At 44.6% G+C, this 25,904-nt stretch overlaps 1 protein-coding gene across 4 annotated transcripts in view; it reads right to left on the reverse strand.

The window, feature by feature from the left end:
- Window positions 1–24,136, reverse strand: part of NDRG3 (NDRG family member 3) — a 60,540-nt gene extending 36,404 nt beyond the window's left edge. For 2 of the 4 annotated variants that reach the window (XM_083801286.1, XM_083801284.1), the window contains exon 1: window positions 23,981–24,136. The gene's annotated coding sequence lies outside the window, so the exon portion shown is untranslated. Of the gene's footprint in view, window positions 1–23,827 lie in introns of all 4 variants that reach the window. The other 2 variants (XM_083801287.1, XM_083801285.1) reach the window with 1 other exon arrangement.
- Between the last annotated feature and the right edge of the window lie 1,768 nt (window positions 24,137–25,904).

Genomic DNA, 25,904 nt, shown 5'->3' on the forward strand with positions numbered 1-25,904 from the left:
AAAATAGCTATATGGATGGACTATAGCTCCCAGAGGAAGTCTAGCTACTGTAATTCTTGTGAGGAGTTACGGAGATCAAAAATATTTTATTATAGCAACATCTATGCACTCTGGAATTGATAAAGAGCTCAATATATACCTGGTTCTCCCCAAAATTCAGGGCAAGAATCCCATTACTTTACGAACACCAAAGGAGTTTCAAACAACCATCACAAAGCTTAATTATCCGGAGAACTTATTCCTCTCTCAGACCCCTTTGAAAAGCCATCCACTGGATGTGATGGCTGGCAGGATGGCGGTGCTTATTTGCTTATTCTTGGGGTCACTCAGGAGAGCAAGAAGTCTAACTGTACCCAGAGGGACACTGCACACCCCAATCACCTCTTTCTCTGTGTTTTTCTACACAGGGGAGCGGTAAGTTGTGCTCATTTTGCAGCTCGTGAGTCTTAGGCTCACCCCTAGCATGTTTGCCTAAAGCAGCATCTACAAAGAAGCAGGGAGCCGGATAATCACCCTCCACTGAACTTTGTCAGACCAAAGAACAACTCAGAGCAGCAATTGCTATATCTTATATTGCTCAAAGATACTTCTGCTGAAGCTTCACAAACATTCCTCCAAGTTTCCCCTGAGCTACACCATGAGCACCAACTCCCAGGAAGCCCCGGGATGCTCTCTGCATAAATCTGCCCTGGGATCATTTGTTGCTGCTACAAGCATGCCACCTGAAGTGCTTATGGTCTAGAGAGACATTTTGTAAATCACATGCACTACGTTGTTAATCATTTGTTACGATAAAAAACTAAGATGTTCAAAGCAAAGATTATTAAATGCTTTTATCTCATCAACCTCAGTTTCATACTTGGTCTCTAGATGAGACTGCAGTGCACACAGTAAACAGCATCACACTGAAACTAATCTGATGCTTATCTTCCCGGTCCACTACTGCTCTAAATATTTTTTGTGAAAGTAGGGTCTCTTGGGGCCAACACAGGTGACTACTGTGTTCCCTCTGTGTTGTACCTACACTGCACATTGCTCCTTTGTTAAAGCAAGCTGGGCAGTAGCAAGAAGGGATGTTGTTTTGGATGCTGGGCTCAGAATTTGGTGAAACTTCCTTGAGAGACATGAGACAACCTTCCTTAACATCAACCAGGCTCAAATAATCGCAAAAACTCCTGCAGGGGAGCATTCTGGAGGAGTAAGAGAGACTCTGCGATGAGTCCGCAGCACAGTCAGCCTGGCAGACTATGGCTCAGAGCAGGCTGTTCCCCCAGGCTGCAGGAGCGAGAGCAGGACCTCCTGCAGGGCCAGAGGGGACTGAATGCTGAAGTGACCCATAAGGGCACCAAAATTACCAACTAAGACTGAAATCCTACAGAAAGGTTAAATTTGCACAGCTACAAATGGCAAGATGGTTGATTTCATGTCTAACCCTTTTTATTCTAATCTGTTCTTCCAGCAAATCGGAGCTTTCTTCTGCTTTTCTAGAAAATCAAAGCTTTTCAAAGGCTTTTGAAGGAAAGCTGCTGGGAGTCCCTGTCACTGCTTGCAGCAGTTTTGTTTGTTTCTTTCTTTCCTTTAGATTACTGAACTTTCTGGAAAACAGCTGTCGCAGCCTCAGGACTTCAATCTGAATCTGTTCAGAGGATATTTTGTAGGCAGAGGCACAGATGTTCTCCTCCCAGCGTCTTAGCAAGCTGAATGTGATTGACCTCAACCACATCTGGGTAACTGGGTTTTACAGCACGAGATCTAAGCGGCTCTATGTGATTATACACTACACCTTCACCTGGACACCATGCTATGCTAACAGCAACACAGCTTTTCGTTTGAAACATGGCAAAGTGGCACACTTGTCCAAAAAAAAAAAAAGGTCACAAACATTTCTCAAAGAGAGTGGTTTGTAAGCAGAGCAACCTGGCAATGCACTTCTCCAAATGCAGGGGCAAAGGGAAGGGGGGGTATAGGAGATCTGGGCTATCCTCTGCTCCAACCACATTAAAGATGCCTCATAAGTGATCTGATGACACGTCTGCCCAGGAAATAAGCAATTCTCCCCCTTCACTCCTCCTCTTATTTAAAGAAACAAACATGTCATTTCATAAGCAGCATAAATATTCACAAAATACAGATAAGCTCTGTAGAAGACAGTCTACAAGCAAAGTAAAAGGTTTGCCCGGAGTGATCCACGTATAAATCATACATTTTTCTATAAATGTCCCAGTACCACCTACTTTGCAAGTATTCCTCTTGGTTCCATTTATATATGGCTATAAATACACTCAAATAGCCCCAATTTAAACCATCCAAAGGCTTCCGACTGGAATAGATTCCATGCTCTTTGAAAACCAGTAATACAAGAATTGAGGAAAGACTTTTGGTGAATAATTAACACACAGCCTAGAAATCCGGGTAGGACACAGAAGGCTGCAAAAAAATAAGGCAGGTGGGACACAGAAAGAAACCATCTATCTATAAATACGATCAGAAATATGTGCTCACATGCTTACTCCAAGATAAGGGTGCTCTAAATTTACATCGTTTCAATATATAGAAAAGGAAGTTGTGATAAAGTGAAGAGCATGACTAGTATCGATGTGCACCCACACTGCTAACAGTACAACGGCTCTGCCTACGGGTACGCAGGCTCCCGTTTCCATTCAGCAAAGTTCTCGGGGTGCTGCTCCCCACAGGGTTACAAGCTGGGAGTCTGCAAGGGCTGGACACAGCTGCTGGGCACCGCCTTGAACCATCTCTCCACATGCTCTAGGAACTCCATACAATAAAATTTTGTATGCAGAGGGTGAAAATTCATGTTCGTTCATCTTAACATGACTACAGCTTCTGATTTATTAACTCGATAACCTGTTACACTCCTGCTTTGTATGCTAACCACACCGAGGGAAAATTGTACAAGACAGCTATCAAGCTATGATACAAAACATGGCATTAAATACACCTAAACATATGCTCCCTTGTTTGCACCTAGCAGAGGCTGGCTGGAAAATCTCCTCTCTAGGGACTGACTACACTTAGAGTCATGATGAACTGGATCAAGTTTCCAAGAACCGCGCTCTGACACAGCTACCCGCTCCTTACAAGACGGAAGGAAGAAACACTGCTCCTGGGGGCGCAAAGGAGGACTAGAACAAACCCCCAGTTTGCAGCCAGCGTCTGAACCGAAGTAAACCACTCATGTCCCTCATGTTCACAGCTCAGGTATTTATTTAGCTGTGTGTGTTGCATAACTTTTTACTACATTTTGTTCCTTTCTCCAGTGAGGTGACTCCTGCCCACGCCTCTCTCTGTCGTGTACGCGCTGGAAGACAAGCTGTATGGCGAGGCTTCTCAGCTCGGGCGGGCAGACCTCAGTCTTGGCATACTGATCCCAAGTCACGTATGTTTCACTGAGGGCCTCTGAGGCCCTTGAGTGGTCCTGTTACCTTTCTCGTCAGTCCTTTATAAGCCTCGCAACAGCAGCGTGCTTCCTAACCACCTGCACAGGCCGCTGTTCTCTGTACTGAAATGCTGGCTGACATGGTAAACTTTCAGCAAAACAGGCAAGGGGGCCAACGTCGCTTTCAAAATATTTTCCTAGGTTACTCACTTTCTGTGTTTCAGCTCATGTATTTTTGGGAATGCACCACACGGTGCTCCAAGACAAACTGTGAGCCTGGGGAGAGAAATCGTGTTCTGCTTCAGCAGCACTGTGCCAGCTCCTGCACACGAGCAACAACAGCTTCTCACCGCAGCGTATTTTGACATCCCTTACACCTGGGCCACACCCAGCACACAAATGCCAGCTGCAAAAAACAGGTCCTAAGGAGTTTAAATCAGACCTACATTTAACAGTGGTTTGGCAAGGAAAAGGTTTGTGACTAGCTTTCCATTAATTTTGGAAAAAGCAGCCAATTTCTAACTATGAGAAGTGTCATGCTGCCACATGCGTATCTAAGCTCAGCTAGCAAACATCATCCTCAGTCACCATTTGAATTTGTAGGCATTGAATAGGGCTGATTAAGCAAGAATGCAAGAAAAACATTAAAAGTCCTCAAACTGTTTTGGGTTACCTGGACCAGTGTCAATAAAGCTGCTGAAACTATGCTGAGCTCCCTTATACAGTACAGTCCCAAAAGCTGTAAAGTGCAGATACACAGGGAATGAACTGGAATGCCAGAGTACTGCTGTGAAAATGATGCAGATTACTGACTCCAGATGAGCCTTTTCTGCTCATGGTATATCTCTCTCAAAAGCTTTGCGGCACTTCCCTTTATAAGCTGTTCCTCTCATCAGAGATGAAATAAGCAGAAGCTATTGCTACCCACAAATAGGTCTTGTGCAGGTAAGATCTCATGTTGCAGTGATCTTGAGACAGCAGGAAACTGCAAATCTCATTTGTATGATGTTTCCACATCCCTTTTTTCCTTCAGCGGAACCACTCTATAACACAATACCCGCATTATCCAGCAGCTCACAGAACTCAAACTAAAGCACAGAGGCATTTTCACCTGTTCTGTGGTTAAGGACATATTTGTCCTCCAGCTTTATGTCTTACTTCATTCAAACTGGAATCAATGGAAACTGGCCATCAGAAAATCGTACACTAAATAATCGTGCCTATTGACTATAAGAATACAGATGCGCACAGAAGTCAGATTTAACTCTCAGGTTGCAGTTTCATTCTAACATGCTCTGACTGCAGGCCTTTTGCAAAAGTGGCATTCATAGGATTGATGCAAATTTTCAGAGCATGTACACTTCATATGAAGAACAAATTGCTAAATCTAGATTTTTATTCTATGCTTTTCTCCCTCCTTCCTCGTATGAATTAAATGCTTCTTTCCCTTTCCCCACATAGCACTGCTACCTGGAGCTCCCCTGAACAAGCTCTTCAGCTTGGCTTACTGCCCAGCCTGCACCACCTGAAGGACAATCTCTTCTCCACCATCCATGTCATTCCTTCAACACTGTCACTACTGCGGTACTGCTACCCCCTCCATCATTTGCAGTCTCTGAATTAATTTCCAAGCAGAAAACACTCTTCAGTGTTTCAGAATGAATTTTGAAGTCCGGCTCCTTCTCAGGCAGCTGGCCAACACAGGAAAGGCAACTCAAATTAACACAGCTAAAGCCAGTAATGGATATGGGGCAACTCAGAATCAATTCAGGATGCGATTTCATTATTCTTTTTTCATTATTCATTTAATGCATTTGTGAGCTGCTGCCAAAAGGGATATTCCTGCCCTCCCTCCCTACACCAGGCAGGAATTCCTTCCTCTTCCCCCTGCACCAGGCCGATGGCCAGGCAGCAACGTGGCAAGTCGGAGCTGCCTGCTCTCTAGGCAACATTGCTTCATAGTAGTTTCCACTTGGATCAGTGAACTGACTGAGGAAAATGCTCCTTCAGCTCCTTGCGTACTACCTTTTTTCCTAAATCTGTCCAGCATAAAGACCTTGTTTGAGATCCGACTGCAAGAAACCGTGTTTGTTGGCAGGGCTAGTTCTTGGTTCAATCACAGAGCTGATAAGGTTCATGATGCTACCAGCTGATACGCAGGGAAGGGAAAGAGCACGACCGCTCTTCCAGAGGGGCCTGCACTTAGCTTCCAGACGTTCCATCTAATCAAGATAAAGTGCATATAGAATATAAGACAGAACTCAGTTTGCTAATCTGAGTTGCCTTGCTGCAGGGAACTCAACTTTCACTTTACGGCCTCTGAACAGGCTGCACCACTCAAGGTGCATGGCAAGAGCAAAGGGAATGGAGCAACAGCTATGATCCATCCCCCTGGAAAACTGTTCATAAAGCTCAAGTCCTGTCGTCAAACAGCAGCCTTAATCGCCATTTCTGTCTGAGATAACCTGAGTTAAGAAAATGCATTTTTAATGATGGAAAAGAAACTTGAAAAAAAAAAAGATTATTAACATGCTGAGAGGAACTAAAGAAAGCCTCAAAGGTGTGCAGACTACAAAAACGTGTATGCCATGTAAGTCTGCTTTGACAGTTGCACAGAAGATCGTTCACAGTGATGTGTAATGAGCTCTGAAGTCAGCACCACAGCCTGCAGTCTAAGCTGAGGACCACGTACAATGTACAGAGTAGTCAAGTATACAAGCACAGTAGTTCAATTGCTACAGCCTTTGTGGTTCTCCCTTAACACAAGTAACCAGGCCTATGCATTAAGATCTAGTACATATCAGCACGGGCATCCATGCTATAAATTCCTAACATGGATGGAAACCCTCTGATAAAACAGTTAATACTGTCTTGTTTTGGAGAGGGCTGAAAGAGAGATGGGATGCAGCCATGCAAGAACATCCTTCTTCCAGGCATGGTGAATATCCTTCCTTATGAGCTTTGGAGGCAGCTCGTAAATGCCTGCACGAATACAATGGAGATGTACGATGGAAAACACCAACCACTTTTGGGGAAAATCCTGCCAGCTCTGCGAGCTCGTGGCTGTCAGCCCCCACAAGGTACGTTGGCCAGACACTGAGATGCTGCCTCCACAGATCTCACTGGGACCTACCATAAATACATCTGACAGGTAAAACTCATCAAAGAGTTCCATTTAAAACCTCATTTTTTATTCTTGCTGCATTTGTAAAACCTTGTAGGTTTTTTTCCAACAGTACATTTGCTTTCCGTGACTACATGTGCAATGGGGCCAGCTCAACGGTGGGAATGAGAACCCCCAGTTCAGAAGAACTACTGACACAGCCCAAATATTCGAGGCTTTGGGGGGAATTAACTTAATATAATATATACATATAACATATATATATAATAAAGTAAGTTAAGGTGATTTCTATTAAGCTGAATTCAGTCTTGTATACCTGGGATATAGCAAAGACATTCACAAGCAACAGCATTTAAGCAACCTTCATATCACATAGCTTATTAGCTTATAGTGCATTACTTAAAAATATTCCTTGAAGACTTTTTTTTTTTTTAATACTGCATTATACAATGCACCCTCAAAAACACCAAGAATTGTGGCATTTAGACTGGAAATGCATGATACCATGGATACTCCAACTAGAACATCCCATTACTATAAACAAAACCCCGAAGAGGTTAAAATCAATAAAGACTTCTTTCAGAAGTAGCTGAAGGTGTCAACACAAGAGATTTAGTTTCAGTAGTCTGGTTCTGAATGAAGCTGGGTCACTAGATGGGTTTCATGTGTAACCCCTCCATTTTTAGAAAGACTCAGTTACCACAGATTCATTCCATAGAGACCAGCATGAGATGAGAAGGATGTAATGTGCCTCACAACCAGCGAAAGATAAAGCTGACAAAATTAAATATCGCAGAGTCATTTGGGCTGGAAGGAATGGCTGGGGGTGATCCAGCACAGCCTCCTACTTCAAGCAGGAGTAATTTCAAAGCTGGATTAGATTGCTCAGGGTTTTACAGATTTGTAAAAGTGTAAGGATGCAACTGCCGCCTCTTGTCCCATCGTTGCAAACCTGAGAAGAGCCTGAGAACCTGAGAGAGTTCGTCTTCTCTTATACCTTTTTATGTAGCAGAATGTAGATATGCAATCAATGAGATTTTTGAACTGAAAACATCATAGGCCAGAATAAAAACAAAAATGCAAAATAGTGCCTGTTACAGCCAGACATCAGCAATATTTAACAGTTCCCTTTCTAAAATTGTTCAATAAGTAACCAAGTCAGGTAATTCCAGCTAAAGGCCTAGACATAACAGAAATTCATCTCCTGGTAGATTTTTCAGGCAGATGTTAGTATGTCAAAGTAACAGGTTTAGTATTAAATTGAACTTCCCCCCTTTCTGAATAATATTGAACAGTTTCCAGAGTAACAACACAAAGAGCTGCACTGGGGCTGTGTAGTGCAAGATCTGGTCTCCGATACAGCTCAAGAGCAAATGCCTAGGAAAGAGCAAAAGAATAGCACCAAGTGATATTTCTGCTTTGCTTGTACATCAAAGCATATTTCTGACAAGCCTTAGTCTCTTTCAGATCCCATTGAAGCTTCTTCCCCAATGCACTAGAATTCTGCTGTTCTTTCTGAACAGAGAGGATATTATCAGGCTTTGTGCTGCTGAAAAACCGGTAAGGAAGGCTTCCCCACGAAACCTGTTTGGTGCCTTTCTCCCTGAAAGTCACAAAAATCATGCGCTTTACCTCTTAAATACTGAATACTCTTTTATCCCAACACCACAATACCCACATCCAGTTTTCAGTGCAACATAACGCACTTGGGCGGCTAAATCAGACTAACCTCCTCTGACCCACAGCCTTGATCAGCCACCACTTTCCAGAGGTCTGCGTGTTGGCCAGAGAAGGATTTTCCCAGTGCAAAGCCCTCAGCAGAGAAGCATGCATTACAGCACAAGCCCTGCCCTACAAAAGCCATTTCACAATACCTCCTCTAAAGGCAGGCTAGCTTGCTGATCAATACTCATCTGGAGAGAAATTATCAGGTATCTACCATGTTTTAATATTACTTTAGTGTTACATTACATGCGCATTTCTCCCATGTTAACTTTTAGGCAGAAGTTACATTGAAAACACTGCTGATACAGTCATCTCAGAAATAAAAGCAGAGCCCTAGTTACTTCTGGATGTCTTTTAATCCACTACTACTAACCATCACCCCGACAGGCTTTGTGCCTTATGCTTTTGGAAAGTGGCAGAAATATTTACTATGTCCAGTGATGCAATGTCACAGCCATGAATTCTAAAGAAACACCGAAAAGAGATTTAAAATGTTCTAAAGAAAGGTACCGCCATACCGTAAGATGCAATTAGTCAGGTGTATTGTGTTATTAACAGATGCCATACCCAATTGGGTATATCATATCAGTTTCAGAAGACATCATGGAACCGAAGTGTAGATTATTTTCTGAGCCTCCTTCACAGTAATTTAAGCCAACGAGTTTTAGCTGACTGCTGGAGAGGTCTCAGAGCATACACAGAGTATAACACAATTAGTTATCAGCCGAGCCTCTGTAATGCAATTACTCTGGATCGTGTGCAATACTTAAAAAGTGAAACGATAACGCACCTTCTTACAGAACATCCCCTCACCAACCCAAGAGCCTGATCCAGCCTTAAGCACAGACAAACCCTGCTCAGAAGCGAGGCAGCCGCATGCAGATGTCGGCCTCTCCCAGGGAACGAGGGCCCTGAAGCCACAAACTCACACCGCAGCTCAGCAAACGTGGCAACCCTAGCACAGCGTGGGTTAGCTAGGAACCACCACCAGACCTCATCACCCCCATCCCTACACTAGGAACCACCACCAGACCTCATCACCCCCATCCCTACACTAGGAACGACCACCAGACCTCATCACCCCCACTTCTTTCAACCTCAGAATATCTTGCAGTAAGATTTGCAGACTGAGGTAGTATCTTTTATTCAACTAACTGGGGGAGGGGAGTCCCAAGCTTTTGAGACTGTAAGCCCTTCTCCAGGTCAGGAGGAGATGTTAAACTGAAACAAGTCCCAAAGCACAACTCATCTGTCTGAATTCATGAGCGTTTAGTGATATCTCTCTTTACAATTAAGTAAAGTAAGGTATTCTGAATCAGTATACAATGGCAAGAAATTAATTTTGTCAGTGAATGCGTGAACACAAAACCACACAGGCAACAAACCACAAACGAACAGCACTTGAACAGTAGAAGCATGTCCTGGTTAAAATGGCTGATGTCTTACAGACGACTCACAGCAAAAGCAGAATGAAGGACAGACACATCAGTCTTCCCACTCAGGAAGAGTTTCCATGAAGCCAAAACCTTCTCCCTCAGTGACTCCTTTTCTAAATCCCACAGACCAAACCCCAAATAACACTGGTGTCATTGGATGGTGCTTTACTGTCGTACTGCTTCTGCAGTAGGCGAACCTGGAACTACCTGCTGCAACTGTAAGCATATGCCACCATCCCTACTGACTTTGGCAGATGAAGGTGATGCATTAGCTCTTGATACTGTAGATATTTAATATTCCAGTAACAACCCCAAAACACTGGCCCCCAGGCAAGGCTATATATTGTAATCCGTAATGGCTTTATTTGACTTTACTGGGTATTTGCACCGAAACAGTTTGTTAAGAAGTTGCATTGTTTTTGCCCGGTGAAGAAATGATCCAAGGGGCTCTTTCAGCCAGGCTTTATAGCTGTGCTCCAACATTAAAGAGGATTTCTCTTACAAAAAGAGCTCTAGAGCTCAGCTTTAAAAGCACTGTGAACAGCGATCTGATGAAGCGTTAACTGCCGAGTAAATGAGCCGAAATCCAGGGAATTGCGCCAACAGATTAAAATCTCAATGCCGATGAGAAAGGAGGAGGTCCTGCTCCCACTTTATAAGAATCTGATTTTATTTGTTTTGAGCCTGTCACCACTATTTTCACGTGATGGTCTTGGTCTTTTAACTGGAAGAGACAGTGAATAATTGGTTCATAGTCACTCCTGGCTACTAAGACTTTATGTTTCCATTACAACCCCTTCAAAGAGATCTTTTTACGACTTAAGTTTTGATCTATTTATCATCTATTTATTGGTATAAAAAAAGACAGGGATCTCCTGGAAAGAGTCCAGCGGAGGGCCACAAAGATGATACGGGGCCTAGAGCATCTTCCCTGTGAGGAAAGGCTGAGAGACCTGGGTCTGTTCAGCCTGGAGAAGAGAAGACTGAGAGGGGATCTCATCAATGTGTATAAATACCTGAGGTGTGGCAGACAGAGGGATTTGGCCAACCTCTTTTCAGTGGTCTGTGGGGACAGGACAAGGAGCAATGGCCACAAAATGGATCACAGGAAGTTCCGCACCAACATGTGAAAGAATTTCCTCACAGTGAGGGTGACGGAGCACTGGGACAGGCTGCCCAGGGAGGTTGTGGGGTCTCCTTCTCTGGGGATATTCAAGGCCCGTCTGGACGCCTACCTGGGCAGCCTGCTCTGGCAGGCGGCTGGACCTGATGATCTCTGGAGGTCCCTTTCAACTCCTACAGTTCTGTGATTCTCCGATCATTCTCTACCAGGAACCCATTTCACAGCTGCCATTGCTCTGGCCAACCTTTTCAGCACTCCTCCCAGCGTCTGTGGCTCTTTAGGTGCAATGAGTCCAGCGCTGACGCAGCAACCACCACATGGGTGCACTGAAGGTTTATACAGTAGTATGTGTCCTCCTTTGATCACTTATTTTTCTCTCGAGAACATAACCTTCAATTTGCTTTTCCAACCACTGAGATAATATTCTCATAGAACTGCCTATTATAACCCTCGAGTTTCATCTATGATTGGAAAGTCAATTCAGAGCTCATCACTGTATACACGAAGGGGGGGGGGATGTTCTTCAGGTTCTTCACTACAATGATTTTAAAATACTCTGTTTTATTACTCAGTCCCATAGGATTCATCCATTTCTCTTCACAAGTAGCTCTTATGCTTGTTGTCATAAATAATTTACTTTTTAATCAACAGACATTGTCATTTCTGTTACCTCTCTCCCATTTATTTTCCTAAATTTCACTTCTCTGTGCCTTTGGCCTCTTCATTGCCTTGTGGTAAGGGGTAACCCTGTGAAAACACTGTTTAAAATAAATCTTCCTTCTGTCCAATTTATAGGCAAAGTTTTATTGCATATCCCAACAGTCTCAGAATGCTGCCTGTTCTTTACTCAGAACAGTCTCAGAGCTGCTGGTTGTTCTTTACTCACCTTCTATGCCATTCATGCTTTCATAAAACTTTGTTACTTTCCTTTGTCCTCCCAGTGGCTCCCTTCCAAGGTGCAAAGTCCTAAACTACTTAATGTCTCCTCATGTTTCTTCTTATTCCATGCCTTTGTTCCTTCTTTAATTCTCTTATACTCTACACTGAAAGAATTTGCCAGAATAATTATGCTGATAATGAAGTCCAGTGTAGATTATGTCCAAGATTTTAGTGCACTATAAGAACATTCTTCATGCTTCTACAGAGATGTATCAGTTTCTCTAAGGAAACATGCCTCAGTACTTCCACATATCTTTACAAATGTGCAGGCAACCTTCTATGTAATGCCCTGCTTTCCTCCGCTTTCCCATTTCCTTAGCACAGACAGCTGAAAAAAAATCTCCTCTGAAAAATGTTGACTTTGCTAGGGTAAATTTTTAGAAAAATCCCCTGAATTGGGATTTTTTTGGGAATTGTTGAAACAATTTTTAATGAAACATTTTTAATCAAAGAAGCTCATATTCTTCTCCCTTGACCTTGAGTTGAGCTTTTTTTTTTTTTTTTTAATTAGCCCTTTCATATACATTTTCTGCATTTCTCTATGATCTATACTAGGTTTGAGCTCACTGCATCTTGGTAGCAAGAACCAACTCAGCATGATATAAAAGCACAGAAGAAAACTGCAGCTACACAATTTTAAAACCAAATTGAGCTATACAGGCACACAAATATTACTGCAGCAGCAGCAGCTCTGAAAAACATCTGCAAGTCAGTGCAAATATTTGGGGACTCCTACAGAACGAGTTAAAACAAAGATTCCTATAGTCCAGGCTGGGAAGCACGTCTCTAGTACTGGCTTTTCGCTTGCAGCAACTATCCAAACCTTACAAATCCAAATACACGTTAATACTTTCCCATATCTCTTTCCTGCATCAGCAGCACAGGAATGCAAGCAGGAACAGAAGCAAAACCCAGCAGCTGCAAACCAAGAGAAAAGTGTCCATCCACAACAGCAGGTAAGTCCTAGGCTTGTTTAAGAGTTTCAGGTAAAAGGTAGGCACAGTGAGAATCATTTACAGGCTCACGCATTCATTTCTCTTAAAAACAAACATGCTGACCTGATTTGAGTAATTCATCTTAATCTATTCTTAGGCTGTACTCTTAGTTTTCTGGGACTGTTCAGGTAATGTTTCTAACATCAGATGAGATCAGTTTCAGTACTGCAGCTGTTCATCCTGCCCAGAACAGGGTAAAGAATTTGTGTCATTCCTCTCCCAAGCCACGCTGGCACTGAAAGGTGCCATTTCTCTTGGGATCTTGGGTCTGCACCGAATAACTTTTGCTCAATGAAACGACCAGCACTTTCCATCGTAATCTGATACACCGGCAGCCCTACTCCAGTTAAATATTCACCTCAGTTATACATGCTTTGGTTTTCCTTTAAGTGAAGCTGTAATCAAGGGAGAAATGCGGAAAGACCTTTTATTACTGAGTCACCAGTAACAAAACTCGTTCTTCCTCTTGCCACTGTGAGAGAGGAAGCACAACACTGCCTAGCTGGACCCTTACCCATATAACGATGGCAATCACTAAATCCTGCTTGCGAAAAGGTAAAAGCTGACCTTTTGGAGATATGACAGCTCAACCCCTAAAAATGATGAGCAGAGAAACATGCCTGTAAAAAAGGAGTGATCCATCTACTAACAGCACAGAAATCCCCACCGTCTTCGACTGTTTGGCCAATTTGCAAGTAGAAGACAGATCCCCGTCCTCTGGCTGCTGTGCCGCGGGAGCTCAGCCGCACACCAGAGCTCCTGACCTGCACCTCCATTTGTATGTTTCTTTTCCCCATGTGCTTACTTCCACAGATGCTGGAACCACGCTGAAGGACACAGGCACTGCAAAACAACTCCCTCGGTTTACGGAAAGGCAAGTGTCAGTCTTGAAAGCTGTGGCCCCAGTCTACGAAAAGTGATTTGGAATCACCACTGCTGGGAAGACCTTGGGTTCTTCTAAAAATGCAGAACAAAATTTGAGCACTGGAACAGGCTGCCCTGAAGAGAAGTTGTGGAGTCTCCTTCTTTGGAGATACTCAAAACCTGCCTGGCTGCGATCCTGTGTAACATGCTCTGGGTGACCCTGCTAGAGCAGGGGGTTGGACCAGATGGTCTCTGGAGGGCCCTTCCAACCTCACCCATTCTGTGATTTTGTGTACGATAGATAAGACAAAAATACTTCAGATTTCACTAAAGGCAGTGTTTCAAGATTGTAACTTTAGTTCTGAAAGTCCTTCCTCATTGATAGCTTTCGCAATATTAAGACTATATTCCCTTAAAATCATTTTTAGGCCAACAAGATGACTGATGATGGTTTCTACATAAGCAGTTCATTTTAACGTGGAGATAATGACAAAAATAGCACCACAAGTGCCATGTTTACAATCAATCCACAGACTAGAATGACGTTTGAAGGCTAGAGATCTGAGAAAATGTTAATGTATCACATCAAAGAAATCAAACTAAGAAAAGCAAGACACCCGCACTACGACACTTCTCAGTTCGGATAATTAATGCTTAGGTCCTGAATTCAGCTTTCTGGTGCATATTGTTTTAAGGCATTTTAATCTTTTCCCACCATCTTCCCCCAGCATCTAGCAACCAACCAAATAATCAGAGAAGAAGAGAAAGTGAAAACATTTATATGCTTTGGAGACCCGCGTAAAGGCTAAGTAACACTTTTGCCTGAACAGTCCTTATTTTATGAAAATGAAATACTGACCGTAGTTATCCTACCTTTATGTAAAGTCTAAGTTCAAATCCATTTTTACTATGAATTTCTTCAAAGGTTGTAATACCACACAATGAAGCATATTCAATTTCTTATTTTTTTTCTTTTCCTTTTTTTAAGATAGCTTAAACTTCTCTAGCTGATTTCATGTTTTCATTTATAAGAAAATGCTGCCTTTATTAAAGAAGTATGAAGCAGTTTAACTTAATGGAAAAAACAGTTATCTTGTGAAAGGACAAAGGAAAACCTATGCTATCCTATCACTGATAAAAAAAGCTAATGCTCAGTGAATTCCTCCTTCATCCATCTGAGAAATCCCATGCAAAGCAATTTTAAAAGCTGGCGTTTTGAAGCTTTCTTGGGCTTGTTTCGTAACCTGAATAAAACATCTTTTTAAATGAGGAAAAAAAAAAAAAAGCTGTAGGTTTTTTTCCGACCACAACGGCTCCATAAGAAAAGACAAGGGCAGCAGCCGGGGCCCCCTTGCTGCGGCAGTGCTGCTGCTGGCAGCGGGGCTGAAGAGGCGGCTGCAGCTCAGTCCCAGGCAAGGCAAGCAGACAGCAACCTGCAGTCCCTATCCCTTTGCTGGCAAGCAGACAGCAACCTGCAGTCCCTGTCCCTTCCTGAGGCACCTCCCTCTCTGCTTCCGCAAGTCGGGGACAGGCGCCCAGACCCATTCTTGGCTATCCACAGGATTTAACTGTCCTCCAGGAATTCTGCTCCCCAGGGGATATCACTGTTAATAAAAAAGCAGGATTACAGACTTCTAAGAAGCCTTTAGGGGTCACTGCACTGCCACGAAAAGCTGCTATTAGCCAGGAAATATCATTTTCTAACACCTACTAACACTGCCAAAAATGGAAGGTGTTCACACGGAACAGGCAAAAGACGCCCCTCCTGCATAACCAACTGGTGAGCTTTGCAAATTATTTTGAAGACACTCTTACACTGGTGAGAGTGGCGGCATAATTATAGTGGCCTAGAATTACACTTGAAAACACTTAGTTTTGACAATTACTACCAGGCATAACAATAAAAGCCATTTCTCACAGCGCAAACCGGATTGCTATCAGAAGGGCTTGACGGCCTGACTGTACCATTGCACTAGGGAGGCTGCTGTAGCACGCACGTGGCCAGACCACACTGGCACCGAGGCGGTTGCTTCCCAGATTTCGAAGGGCTGCTGAAATACATGGGTACAGGAGTTGTTCAGAAATCAGTAATCCTCAGCAATAACAGCGACTGTCAGCCAGGCTACCTAGAGCTTGGGAATCACAGCTGACATTCCTACGTATTTGCAAAGATTTTGTGAAGAAAACACAAGAATATGCATCACACAGAACACAGTAATTCCTATTTGAGATGCATGAACAGGAAACAAAAATAAAAATAAAAGACAGCAAAGAGCTTTTGGCAAGAAGGGTCCAAGAAATCTCCATCACTATCTTGGTATGACTGCCTCAGGCCAGAGAGGCTGTGCGTATCCACACCCTGTCAGGTCATCTTTTTTTTTTTAAACAGTAAAAAAAAAAAAAAAAAGAAAATAAAATCTTCCATTCCCCAGCCAAAGAACACTTATTTCAAAAGGGAGGCTTTTTTTTTCTGGGAAAAGTGTTTCTCACCCCTGCCCCTGCCACACTGAAGCTCTCCAGCGCGGCACCACTGATGTTCAGAACGAGGACGCCCCTTGAGGAGCGTGTCAGCAAAGGTCTGGCTTCCTTGCAGGCTTCCCTGGGGCAGGATCCCACAGCAGGGACAGCAGGGCTGGGCGACAGCGAGTGCTGCAGGACGGCCAAACACTCTCAAGGCCACTAAGACTTCCCGACAGGACATCTGAGCAAGAATCACATGCCTGAGACAGCTCCCTCTGTAAGAGCACGTCCAGAGTAAAAATTAGTCAGCAATTACTTGCACAACGCAGTCTGGACACACATCCTCTTAGTACATGCAGTATGTCCAGGCAAGAGTATATTCACATAACCTGAGCTAACGGAAAATGAATTCAACTTGGTTTTAAGGGCAGTAGCTCCTTTTTTAAAGAGTGTTCTCCATCTGCAAGTATCACACCCAGAAGTTGAACATAAGTACATAAGTACTTGAATACTGCTCAGCGGGTGCAGCATTTCTGCTCTGTGTGGTCAAAAGACTTTTCTTAAACCTTCCTTCATGACAAGATGCCCTGTGCTGAAAGTTCCCAGGCTGGGGTGTGATCAAGTCGCTGCAGCACACTCACCACACCTCTCTCCCCTCAGAGGTGGGAGCCTAACAACTTTCTTTTTCTTTTTTAAATATTGCACTAAAAACAAATAAAAACACAACTTTGCTGTCCAAAAAAACAACACGCTTTAACTTCTTGGAAGAAGAGGTAATCTGAACTTCTTCACTAACTCATTTGCACAGACAAATCTACTGCCTCCCCTGTGCCTCTGTATTCACTCTGCTTGAACGTTCCAGGCCATTTTTGCCACTCAGCCTTTTGCATTAAAATCTTTATGATGACGGGCCAGCAACTGAAAAGCTGCAGTCCCAGATTACGCTGACTCCTCAGTCAACCATCAATTATATGGCATACTAACGCAAAAGCATGGGGCGTAGGTATACCAAACACTACTGGATGACAAACATTGCAGTGCCAACCGGGGAGCTGCTGTAACAACGCAGCATTCACAGCCTGAGGCGGGCACATGTGAGGTCCCATAAAGCAGCCGCCCTGACGGCTGTCTTCTCAACAACCCACCTGCCTTTTGTTTCTCCCTACACCACAACAGCAGCTACAAGCATTTGCTTTATGTAGGTATTACACCGTGTAACTCGCTTCAGAATACTTCACCTTCCTTTAAAGCACGGTGCTTGCTGGCAGGCAGAAGCCCGCGGGCCTGGTGATCCCACAGCTCAGTGGGAAACACCAAGGCACCTCCCCGGCCTTCCCGGGTCTCACAGCCAGTGGAGGCGCTCTGCCCGGCGGGGCTGGAGCTGCTGCCGTACCAGCCAGCCCAGACAACCCGACACATCGCCTCACTCAGTAGCCCAGCATGCCGCAGCTGGAGAACCAGCTGGGTCTGACATTTAGTCCTAAAAGGGACCAAAAAGCTTTGGAACGAGGCAAAGGAGCTCTTTGATTGACACTTAAAATAGTGTTTCCAATTACCTATTTCTCTTAGAAATGTCAGGAAATTATCATTTTGTCCCGTGGCTGACACAATCCACATGGAGGTTTTCACTGAGTCCCGTGCCTTGCCATCCCTCAGGCTGCGGAAAAGCCTCAATGGCATCGTAAAATGAGAAACGAGATCCCCAGCTTTCCTGAGCACCCGAAGAACTGTACATGGTAGCCTCACCCTAAACAAAGGAACACAGACTCCATAACGAGGACTCCTGCTTTGACAAAACTCAGTCAGAGCAAACTACATCAGCAAAATAGCAACGCTGGTGGCACACAAGGCTTGACAAAGGCCCCCGCAGCAGCAGATGAGCACATGCCCACAGGAGCTCCCAGCACCCAGCCCCGGCAGACAAACCAGGCAGCACCCGAGTGGGCAGCGCAGAAAAGCAGGCGTCGACCCCGCCGCTCCTGAGCCCCATGTTCCTTCATGGAAAACAAAACACAGAACCACACGAGCCCTCCTTTTTGTGGAAGAAAATGCACCAGTCCAAGTCATATAGCTATGTACTTACACAAGTCCATTTTTTTTCCTTTTTACCTATGCGAAGGTAGAAGCACCTACACAAACTGAGAAAAACAGACTTCACTAGCTCAACGATACATTTCAAGTCTATCATAGGCAAAAGAAACCTTTAAAAACAGAAACACCTAATTTTAGTTCTCCACACAGAAAGACAACCCCCAAAAACCCTCAGCAGGGCACTGTTATTACATAGTTTATGACAACGGAAGTGGCGAACCTGGATATGAATTTTCAAGAAGACACCTCAAAATCCTATTTAGTGATCAGAAATTTCATTATAGAACTGTACTGTTTGCATTTAGGAAACTTAAAATCCAGAATAATTCTAGAGTTTACAAAACACAAGAGCATGTGTGGCAAAATTTGTTAATATCCATTTACATACTTTTGAAATATTTATCATGCAACTGTTTAAAATAGAACAAAGTCCATATACAGGATAAAGAATAATACTAGATCCCTACTGATTTACATAAATGCACAAAAAACCCTCGTTCACTGTCTTTAAGAAATTCCAGGTATTATCCCACGGTCAGTTTGTTTTTCTGCTTCAACACAGTGGAAAAGTCTAAGAAGCAGTCACAAAATCGATCTAATTAGTACCTAGGTGTGATTCATACACCAAGTCAAACTAATCTAACTACAGCATCAAATTCGTGCCAATTTTGAAATAAATAGTGCAAATCTGTGCACTGACACATATACTGCCTTCAGTCCAGACTACAGCTGAGCCTGTAGGGTCACAATTTTAATCATCAGCAGCAAGCTCAGAAATATGCATTCATCTAACTGAATTGCTTCTAATTAAATCTGCATATTTGTATGCTATCAGGACGTCAACACTAAATCAGTATTAATTTATAATTTGTTGAGTTCATTTCCAGCCAGATCTGCTCCCAGGCTCGGATCTTCACATGGCAGCCGGAGGGAGCCGGCAGGGCTGCAAGGACGGCTGCTCCAGTGTCTGCTTAGAGCAGCGATGGGACCACAACACACGATCACACCCGGAAAGCTCTGCAGTTACAGCAGAACTGGGAAAGCCCATGCCTGGACTAATAGCTAGCTGGGAAACAGATGACCGCGTAGGGATAAATGGTCGATTCTCGCACAGGAGGGAGACACCCAGGAGCCTTATGCAGTGCTCTGCATTGCACTCTGTGTTCATGAATGGTCTGGAAGAGGGGGCAAAGAGGGAAGCAAAAGCCTGCTGAGGGTACAGGCTATTCTGACAGGAGAGATGAGGGCTGACTGAAGAACTGCAGAAAAAACCTATGAGACTGAGTAATCGGGAGATAAAACATCAGATGAAATTCAGTGCAAATAAAGTAGCACACAGGAAAAAAAAAATCCTAATTTTACATGTAAAGTGATGTGCTCCAAACTGATATTAATATTCAGAAAGTCTTGCTGGAGTCATGACCGACTGATAAAACCATCAGCTCTCACCCCTTCAACAATTAAAAAAGAATAAATCTAACATTAGGAAGTGATTAGGAAAGAAATGGAATTAAACTACCACATAAAGCTGTAGTATACCTGCACCGTAAATCCTGGATACAGCCTGTTCCCTCATTTCAAGGGGACACAGTGGAAGTGGAAAACATTTCTAAAAGGGAAACAGGGTTTGAAAAGATAAACAATGAGGAATAATTGATTAGGCTAGGGCTCTTCTGCCTGGAAACAGAGACTGCTGCAGTGACATATGACAGAAGTCTATAAAATCACCAGCCGCACGGAGAAGGTAAACAGAGATCAGTTGTTCACTGCTTCAAACAATACAAAATTTCATACGAAATATGAACTGAAGGTAGCAGCTGTCAGGTTCAAAATAAAAAAGCTGATGTAATTAGCTCTTACAGCATTATTCTGTGCTCTGGAAAGCCTCCCCTGGGACGCTATATGTTTAAATGTACTAGAGATATGGGCAGATTCACAGAAGAAAAATAGATTAAATGTTACGTAAATAAATGAGAACATCTACCTATTGACATCCTAGAGCTGACGAGAGATAAGAGGGCTCCGACAAAGGCATATATAACTTGCCCTGACCTGCCCTTTTCTAGGCATCCCTTTTAGTGGCTGTCAGGAATGAATAGCAGAATAGGTGTTTCCACCTGATTCTGCGTCTGTTTGTATACCATAAAAATCAATTCCACCTCTGGTACTCCTCAGACCTCCACTGAACTCATTCAACTTGCTTACCTGGCAGAAGTTGATCTTCTGGAGAGCAGGGGCTCAACGGGTTCAGGACAACATCCAGTTAGTGCTGGAGGTGCTACAAGACAGGGCAAGAATTTGACAAGCCCTTTTCCTTGCCAACTGGTCAATAGATCAGTTTAAGATGTAATATGCAGCTTCACCACCAAAGTACAGATGAAAAGGAGGCGGCAGATTGCTTATATCCTCTGCTCAAACACCCAGAGAAAAGCTACAATTAAGCTCTTTTGGAAAAAAAAAAAAAGGCTGATATCATATTTTTTTAATCCAACTGGTAATTATGAATAGAATCATCAGTCTGGTTTATACACAATTGAATAGTAAAGGTTTCTTTAAAATCAAACATTGCAACTATAACCTCCACCATATGCAAAGTAAGGAATATGCCTTCAGTGAACTAAAACCTGTCGTAAATACAGAAATGCATCCAAGTCTGGTAAGGATCATAGCCAAATGAAAACAAAGTTATTCCTTTGCACGCTTCCTGCAGCGTCAATTTGATCATTACGTTAAATGGTGCCACATTAGTCACAGAAGCCAAGGGGATATGAACAGACAGAATAAGATGAGTGATCGATAAAAATATATTACTAAAAATCCAGGAAGTCCATTTAAAATTCAGAACTCACAAGAAGAAAACTGAAGGCTAAGTGAGATTATTAAAATCAGCTCTGATTTGCACAATAGAGGGTCTCACCCAGTCATTCCCACGTCAGGACCACATAACCACCGCCTTGCTTAATAATTCACCTGATCTGGCCAGAATACTGAGGCTTCCCAGGGGAACACAACATAGAATTTCATTATTCCTCCCAAACTACATTCATATTAAAAATGAGGCCGCTAGGATGCATTAAGACATACACCAGAAAAATTTTCTTCAACATTATACAGAGAAACAGTAGCAAAAATACTCCTCCATTCTCCTCTATCATGGATTAAATCAGGCTGCAATAATTACAGACACAAGTAGCCTTAATCAGCACTGTGCAACTGTCCAACACAAGGCTTAAGAGTCATAAGCAGCAGAAGCATATTTACTCATATCCAAGATACATCTCATAGATGATGATAACAAGATAAACCCCGATAACAGAGGGTTATGGTGTCAGCACTGACTACAACTACAGGTATAGAATTCACTGAGTATATGGCTTTCCTTTTTTCAGGAAATGAGAGTAGTAGCAACCCTGGTGAGCTATTATTTGCAAGAATGACATTTAAATAATTCAAAACAAAAACCTGTATTCCGTTATACATGAAAACCAAATACAAAAGTTTTTTTAAAAAAAGGAGAAAACAAATCAGCTTTTAAGTGTACTTAAGACAATATTATGGCAACAGTCTTTTAAGCTTCTTCATCAAAATGCCATACCTATATATTACAACTTTGCTATAATGTTACTTTGGGCATGCAACAGAGTAATGTTTAAGACTGAAAATTGTCTTAGTAGCATCTTTCACTTAATTTCATAGTATATCTTTGAGAGACCAAAGCATAACAAAAGCCTCTGAAATCTAACATTTTTCAGTGGAAAACATAAGTGTAATAATACATTTAAAGATCCTGTTATGCGTGACCAACGTGAAACACAAGCTGCAAAATGAAGCAGTGAAGGATTTCTGAAGGTGATCTGAAATAAGGTAAACACAAATTAAGCATGTTTGTTAACTTACATTAGTTTTTTACCTAACATATAAAATGAGTAGACAGGAATAAAATTAAAATTTCCAACAATGCTGCTTCCAGCAGTTGTTTAATTATCATTTAATCCAGCTTCTACTTTTGCAAAGGCAAGCACCTCAGTGAAAGCCAGCTATAGCCCACACTAAGTTTCTGCCCTCAGCACAGCCAGTTTCAGTACTTCCTTTGAAACAAACTAAGTTTCCAAATCCCAAACAAATAAAATTGGAATAGTCATTCTCAGCACTGAGCCCTCTCCACAATCCCAGTCCCATGACTAATAATCCAAACGAACCCTAAAGATTACCTCATTTCTTCAGCAGTCTACCCCTAGTTCAGTCCCATTTGAGTATGGGACACGCATCTGGTAAGTTCTGCTTCCTAGTCCAGTTCAGTTATCCGACAGGAAAGCTCCAAGCTGTTACCAAACTCAGCTTAGATTTTACATAACCCATTAACTTTTTGCCACGGACCTCTACGTCAGGGCTAAGCATAGTTTGACAGGGGTTTGGAAGACTGTTGCCCTCTTGTTCCTATAGAAAAGGACAGGCAAAGCCAAAGCAATGAGCTCCATCATCTTATCTGAATATAGGAGAGTCATGAATGTGCCTGACAAAGGAAGAGAAGTGGATTCTGCTCCACTTGTAAACCCATCGTCTCATCATCTCGGCACTCAAGCACAAAACCTCTTCTGGGTTTCCCAGATTTAACTCCCTAGCACTCAACAGACCTTTCCTATTCCCTGGAGCAAACATGTGCTTGACCAAGTTGTCCCATTTCTGCTACAAACTGGGACCGTGATCTGCATGCTGCAACCGCCCCGTGCCACGGCTGGATCCCACATTGGTTCCAGGCTCCCCAAACCTGAAAACCTGAGAGGAACGAATCAAGAACTGGATCAGACACCAGGCTCTGACTCGGCAATGCCCCCAGGTGCTGCCGCGGGGTCAGACGGCAAACCCCGCTCCTCTGGGTCGCCCACGACACTGTTTCTTCTGTAACCCAGGCATCTTCTGCATGGGACTTACAGCAAGGATTTTCATGCTAATGGAAGCACCTGACTTCACTACAACGCTTTGAATTACTCCCCATGACTTACATTACACATCAAATAAACGGACATTGACCTAAAGTGATGACGCAAGTCAGCATAAGATATTTTTTATACAGCCTATTCCTTTCCTATTCATACAACAACAAGACCCTATCGAATTAAAGAAAAAAATATATGTTTTTGTTGTCCAAAAGAAATCAAGACCTGCGAATTTTAAGATACGAGTACTCTCAAAGGAAAGCTATCGACCACAGTAAGCGGCAGCCCGGAGCACCCCAGCGCTTTATTCAAACGACCGGCGTCATCTCCACGAGAAGCCAGGGCGAGTTTTGAAGGCGGTTTTTTTTTGTTTTTTTTTTTCCCCCCCAGCGAAGCCCGGAGTGCCGAGGGATCGTTTCCCGAGCCAGCTCCGTGCCGGCGCGGTGCCGTCCCCGGCGCAGGGAAGCAGCGCGCAGCCCTCCCTCCTCCGGCGGCGGCCCGGCGGCCCCCGGGGGCTGCGGTCAGCTCGGCGGGAGCCGCCCGGGAAGGGCCCCGCCGCGGTAACCGGCAGCCGGCTCCGCCCCGGGACGGGCAGCGGCCGCAGCGGCGCCGCGGTGCACGGCTCGGCTCCGCTCGGCTCGGCAGCGCTGCCGGTGCCCGCGGGCACAGCCGCCGCCGCTCGCCCTCCGCCCGCCCGCTGCCCGCCGCCGCTCCCCGCGGAGCCGCCGCTCGGCACCTACTGCCCGGCGGCCACCGATCGCCTCAGTGCCGCGGAGCCCGGCAACGGCAGAAGCCGCCCGGAGCGCGGGCCGGCGGGGCCGCCGGCTCAGGGCTCAGCGCCGCCCCGGCGCGGGCTCAGCCCCGGCCCGCGGGCGGCCGCGGCGCTCACCTGGACGGCGGCACCTCAGCAGCTCCGGCCGCCGCGGCATGGGGGGGCCGCTCTGCGCCTGCGCGCCGCGCCGCGGGCCCGCACACGCGCACGGCTCGTGGCGGGGCTCGGGACTACAAAGAAGATGGCGGCAGCGCCGTCTCGCGAGCCGCCCGCCGGGCGCCGCCTTCCGCCCCCGGCTGAGGGGGATGCCGGCAGCGGCGGGCGCTGGGAGCGCGGCGGTACGCGCTCCCAGGGGGAATGCGTCCGGCTCTCCCCTAGTACGAGCTCTCTGTGCCGTTTCGCGTTCGCTCTCATCTTTTACAGAAGTTGGAAGGCGTGCAGCCCCCGGCCCGCCGCGGTGACGGGGCCGTGGGGTGGCGGCGAGCGGAGGGGGGTGATGGCTCGGAGGGAGCCTGGCAGCCTGCGTTTTCACAGGCGCCGTTTGGCTCCTCAGGCTGGATGCTTGATGGGGAGGTAGTATGGCAAGCACCCAAGGAATGGCTGACTTGAACATCAAACCCTTTTTACTGTTGGCTGCATTGGAGGAGTGCACCTAGGTAAAACGATCGTCGTGGCCCTTCATCCATGACTGTTTCAGTGAGATGGGAAACGTTTTGCTGCATGGTGTTTGTAACAAAGGGACGTGAACGCTTCTGTAGATGTCGAGCCGTGCTCATCAGCTCTTCTCTTTGTGCAGCACTTTCTCAGCACCCTCTGGTCTATGAGTCCAGGCTCAGTTTTTCCTTGTGGCCTCTTCATCTCTATTCCTTTCACTCTTACACAGTAATATTTTGAAAACTTTAGAACACAAGAAAAATTCATTTACCAGCTCAGTCTGCTGCCAAGTCACCACTGAAGAACTCATCATGTGAAATCCCAGCTAGACACTCACCTGGGCACGGCAGTCACAAACAAGCTGCAATCTCTTGCTTGGTACAAGGTACATCGTACCATTCCAGTGGTACAATTCGTACCAGTGGAGCGCAGTGCCACCTTCCCAGTGTAAACCAACGCACATGCAACATGCAAATGTGAATGTTTGAGGGAGCCTACTCTGAGGTCACAGTTATTCAACCACATACCTACTGACAAATCCTGGTGCCATATTCCTTTCACAGATGCCATGAATGTAACTAAACTGGCAGCAAGTTTTGCACAAAACTTGGTGTTTGCAACTGCAAAGAGTGCTTTCACTATTGCTGCTTTCCTGGCTCTTTGGGAATGTCTTAAAGTAGAAATACTTGGATCCCAGAATAGCAAAGCATCCCCAGCTCCTCTCACCTTAACCTTGGTATGGACCTGCACCAAACATTTGAAAACTAGGTACTGCCCGAACTTAATCCATGTTCTGGTTTCTGGTGCCACCCAGTGGTCCTACATCCTGCTTCTAACTCCGTTCTTAATTACGTGGAGGCTGTTACTGAGTAGCCCTTGGGGGAGGGGAGGCAGAGAGGAGGGACCGTATGCAGGTAAATAATTCCTGCGTATGTTCGCAGTAGAAGAAGAAAGAGCTGTGAGTGATCCTGGCACTGGGGCACTCAGCTGTACCCAGCTTTACAGTGTCCAGTACCCCTTTCTTGTTATCTTTTATCCTCAGCCCGTTCTTACATCACTGCCCTGAACCACCTGCAAAATCCTGCCACCTCACAGCACTACCTGTTGTTACTTTATCACCGTCTCACGCTTATCAGTTATTTCTAGCAATTTCTCATGTCACATGTCACAGTCATTAGTTTTTCCCACCCTGCATTTTGGGTAATTAACATCCCTGTAAGCCTGCAGACAAGACTAGTCCTTTGGCCCCACTTGTCACATGATGCTTCCCAGGTCATGGGTGTAGGCAGCAGAATGGAATATGTTTGTTATCTCTCCAGCTTCTGTTGATGGAATGAGGCCGCTTTTGGTCTGGATCCTGTCCTGGCCTGCAGATCTGAGCAATCTA

This window comes from Anser anser (genome assembly GCF_964211835.1).
Source record: "Anser anser genome assembly, chromosome: 16".
Lineage (NCBI taxonomy): Eukaryota > Metazoa > Chordata > Aves > Anseriformes > Anatidae > Anser > Anser anser.